We start from the raw sequence: 5,440 nt of genomic DNA on the forward strand, positions 1-5,440 counted from the left end.
TGTGTGTGTGTGTGTGTGAATTTCTTTGTAAACTTTCATTTGTAGCCGAAGATGTCTCTAGAAGAGACAAACGTCCTAATTAATAAAACTCCCATCAAAATGAGCTTTGGTGCGTTACTCCATCAGTTGCCTGAGAAGCAGAGAAGATAATAAGGAAAATTGAGAGCATTAGTAAGAAACTAATAGACCCACTTAAACTCTCTCATATTTAACAATATATATATATATATATATATATATATATATATATATATATATATATATATATATATATATATATATATATATATATATATATATATATATATATATATTGTTAGGTTTTTCAGTTGTTAATTTGAAATAGCCTTGTTTTTGTTTGTTAACCTGCACTCCTGTTTTGTGTGAGGGCGAGTTACGTTTGTCTCTGTGTTTTCTTCCTCAGTCAAGTTTGGGGAGGCAGATCGACAGGTTCTCATGATGCATTCGAGAACAAAGCAGGAGTTTTGAAGTATCACCTAGTTGTTGGTGATGGTCTTGATACGCAGGTGTGGGTCACCTGTCGATGTCAGCGAATCGTCAACCCAGCTCGAGGTCGAGGTGGTGACCAAACCATAGTTTCCAGTTGTGAGAGATATCTTCTGGGGGCAGCAAAGTGGCTGTCACATTGACTCTGTTGTGGTCTTTGGTGATGTCTCGGCAGTGTACCATGGTCGACCTTGAGGATCGTGGATTGTGGCTCTGGATGATTACTCTGTTTATGATATGTTTATTTCGTTTAGATATGTTGAAGGAGCAGTGTATGGCTCCGAATAATTACTGTGATGGATGATGGTTCATTACCTGATTATTTATTAGTGAGGAGCAAGAGTATGGCTCTTATTGTTATTGCAATTTGTGATGAGCAAGTGTATGGCTCATACTAATTATGTTATTGGTTATTATTACTGGTAATTTATGAGTGTATGGTTAGGTGGTTATTGGCTTATTTATTGCTGCTGTAACAAGTTTATAGGTCAGTTTTATTCTGTTAACTTTATCTATTATTTAAATTTAAAGTTATTTGAATTTGATTTGTAATTTATGATAATGACCATTTATGTTGTCTCTAATGCTTCCCAAAACCTGGGCTCATTGTAATTATTACTGCAAATAACTTATGTTAATAAATTAGGTTTAAGACACTTGAGTATTTTTCTTTTGCTCCCTCCATGGTTGTTGCAGTCCATCAGTCCATTCAGTCCAATTTTTATTTATGGCTTATGAATCTGGCGGTCACGTAGAAAAGTGATCATGACAAAGGTGACCTTGTGGCCAGGATTGGGTTCTGTTCTGGCTGGTGGGTCTGTGGCATCTTTTGGGGGAGCGGTGTGAAAGTGTGGTTTGAAAAAAAATATACATATATATTATATATATAATTTATATATATATATGCATATATATTATATATATACTATATATATATATACTGTGTATGTCTATATATATATGTATATATTATTAGGAGCTACAAGTCGCTGCACAGCTGCCCCTTAATTTGCCCTTAGTTTATTGAAAATAGAATCACCCTCAGCTAGATATCAAAATATATTTCACTTTGCAAAATAAATTAGGTAATTTCCTTAAAATTAAAGACCCTATACCAACAAGCCTTCTGTCCCAATCTGATCTATAAATGGCAGTGTGTGGTGGTTGTGATGCCACATACGTTGGAAAAACTACCAGATCAGCTTGGATGAGATGGTTTGAACACCTTGGTAAGTCATATTGTACCAGGCAATTATCTTTCAAGGCCTAGTTACAGTGCAGTTAGAGAACACAGCGAGGGAGACTGGTCATCCTTTACATATTGATGATTTTTCTGTTTTAACCACTGCTCAGTTTGCTACAGACCTCGACATTGTAGAAGTTCTATACACCATCAAGATAAGCCTTCTTTGGCTGGAAATGTGGCTGTAACCTCACTTTTGTGTTTTTAGTCTGCGTTTTACTGGTTTGTATATTGATTAGTATGTTTGTTATGCCTTTGTACCTTCCGTTTTTGTGACAATTTTTGTATTTAGCTTTATTTTATTTCATTCATTTATTTATATTGATTAGCCATCTTTTAAACGTATTCTTATTTTCATAAGTAATTTTACTGTATTATTTTGAATTTTATTATAAGAATTATAATGTCGTCATTTTAATTTTGTAGGCTGATAACGAGTGAGAGTGTAAGGACAGGATTTTGAGTGACATACTGGCTGGGTGTTGACTGGTTTATTGGTGGTTCCTTACTGAATGAATGTACATTGTTGTTTTAGATTTAGCTGGCCTTGTGCCAGCATTTGACTCTTGCTCCTAGAGCAGCCCGTAAATGAAGATCACCAGAATCTTTGAAGATGCATTGTGTGCGGCGGTAAGTAGCATCTACACAAGACAGACAAAAACAAAACAGAGGTAAGATTCAGACATCTGTGTTTGTCAGCAGACAAACAGATGGCAATATTGAGAGATATAATAAACGTGCAGTGTTAAAACATACATCAATGGAAGGCCAGGAAATTCTACATGGCCACTGCATGATATTCGAGACAGATTAATGAATACAATGCAGTAGCATAATACAGTATATGTGAAATGGCGAGGCGTTTGGCATCTTCACAAACAGAAACATACTTAGTTTTGATACGGAAGATTGTGAACATTATAAGTACATGATTAGAATGTTTCCATGGCAATGCAAGTAGTGGTGATTGTACATATATCAAGACAGCAATGGTTGGGGAGAAACAAGACGGAAATATTGTATGGTTGAAATTGCATTCCGTCAGGAAAAAGCGAGATGCTCTTGTTCTGTCTTTTCCCTCCGATGGATAATGAACACACACGTGTGTTTGGAAGAAGACGGCGACAGAGCTCTTACAGTACTCCCCCCCCCCAACCCCAGCAAGAATCGATGCATGCGCTGGCGGTGGCTTCTTGCATTGGCGTGGCGGGCCACCTTGTTGGCGGTCGACCACTGTCAGGAGATATCTGGACCCGCCTGACGGGGAAGGGGCACCACGTCGATGTGAACATGGCGAACCCGCGCCCTGGCTGTGGGAACTCGCCTAACCCAGGCTCTATGTGACACCCCACCTTGCTGGTTTGGCTTTTTGCGGGCACTGCCTGCGCCCTTGGGTTCTTTCGTCCTTCTGTACTCCATGCAAGACGAACTTCTCTGACAGCAGCTTGGCGTCGTCCTGCCGGAGGGATGTGACAGCCCGTGGATGACATCGAATACCTGGCGGGAGTGGAGGCGGGTACCAGGGGCGGGGCTGGCCAGTACTGATGTCACAGAGGAGATTTGGGCCTGGTGAGGGGCACGTCCCTCCACTTCAGGGACGTGATGGCGGTGCAGCAGGCTGGGGTCTCTGGGTCGGTGGCCTGCTCCCTGGCGAGGTCTTCTCGTGAGTTGATCCCGAGCTGCACCGCATTCGCTCAACTCTGGAGGGCGTCACCACAGGGTTCTTCCTGCGGGAGGTACTTGCCGGGGCAGGTGAACTCGCGATGGCCAAAGAGGTGTTGCTGCTGCCTGGAAGACCATGCGCCCACTTGTTTGGTGAAGGTGTGGACCAGTGGCTGTGGTGGTCCGTGTAGATGAACGGCGGCAGTTTATGGACAGGGCGGCCCTTGCTTGTCCCTGCCAGGCAGGGCCCCGGGCAGGGAGAGTGCAGGATGCTGGCAGTGGTGTGGAGGAGCGCGAGGGTGGGCACGGGTGATATGGGAGGGAGGTAGACATCTGAATCGAGGTTAGCGGTTAACTGAACGAGGGAGGGGATGTCCGCATCCATGCTCGCTCTTGCCCCCTTAATTTGGAATGGGATACTGGCGTCAAAACGCACTTGGAAGTGCACTGTGTGAGTCCGCTAATGACGCTGGTGATTTTGCCGACGAGAGTCAGCACGCCCGAACGCTGGTTACAGTGCTGTAGTTAGACCATTGGGGCATGAGTTAGTTCCTGGAGCCAAGACTGAGTCGCCGTATGGGTCCGCTAATGGCTCCGGGAACCACTCCGAGGTCACCACTTTAAGAGGTGCAAAAAAACGAGCAGGTAAAAGAGTACTGCTACTTTATTCATGATCCAGGCAGTTTATATAGCGGCAGACTGACGTCGCGCCTCGGAATACAATGGGAGCAAGGGTGACCAGAGGTCGATAATAATTAACAATAAATACAGTGAACGAGTACACTTTACAGTATGCAAATAGACAGAATTGAAGTTGAATACAATCTTGATGCCTGCAAAAGAAGAATACATGGTACACAAATCGAAGACAGGTAAACAATTATATACAGTTTAAATGATTGGATTTACGTGACCCGGCACGCCAGGTGTGACGAATTGTAGAGGCAAAGAAAATGGGATGTCACCATAGAAAACTTGCTCAGCAGAGACTTTACAAATAACATGTTCAGCAGAGACTTTACACATGACTCTACACCTTTCCTACAAGCCTGGGTCACGCTAAACAGCCACATTTTATCTATGTAAATACATATCTATTACTGATTTATTTATGTCTGTTTAATTTGTACATGTGTCAGAGTATTATTGCATCAATTCTTGTAATTTAACTTTTCATGTTGCTTGTATTTACCTGTCCTGTGTCACATTAAGAACAATTGACCTCGGGTCACCTGTATCCTATTGTATGCCTTTGTATGACGTCCGCACACCGCTTTATAACTAGCCTGCTTTCCCAATAAACCAGCAGTACATATCCACCTGCTCATTATTTTGCACCTCTTATAAATAAAACTACAGAAGTTAGAACCGAGACCAGTAAATGTTCTTTTTCTAAAAATTGAAGTACAAAAACAGTCATTTTCCTTAGGGACCAAATGCCGTGTCCAGCACACCCAATTCTAAATGAGCTTTAAAATTCGAATAACTAAAATTAAAATAAACAGACTCAGGTTCGGGGAATAATTTATTTATCAAGAATAATGTTTATGGTCTTTCTTACAGGTATGTTGGTAAATAGTGACTCGACATCAAAGCTAGTCATGAACAAGTCAGAATCCTGGGATAAATGCATCCTTTAAACTGTTCAGAGTTTTAAGGGTATACTGATTTGTGGTCAAGGTTCTATTCAAACATGAGTTCAATGCATACCAGTTCCTGGACTTTTCTAATAATTACCTTAATAATATTATTTTACAATGGAAGAAGAACACTATTCAAAAATTAGCTTTCTTAGATATTTTGGCCTCTAGGAAAATGACTGTTTTTGTGCTTCAGTTGTTAGAAAGAGAACATTTACTGGTCTCAGTTCTAACTTCTATAGTTTCTGTTTCTCAGTTTCAAACTTAACTCTATGTATACTGTACATGGCTCTATTGTGCTTTCTCTCCTACCTCTAGCTAGACTCTCTTCTGCCAACGAGATTACTTTTCTCCTCCAGTACTTCTCTAATAACTGCTTTCCTTCTAA

This window comes from Macrobrachium rosenbergii, chromosome 42 (genome assembly GCF_040412425.1).
Source record: "Macrobrachium rosenbergii isolate ZJJX-2024 chromosome 42, ASM4041242v1, whole genome shotgun sequence".
Lineage (NCBI taxonomy): Eukaryota > Metazoa > Arthropoda > Malacostraca > Decapoda > Palaemonidae > Macrobrachium > Macrobrachium rosenbergii.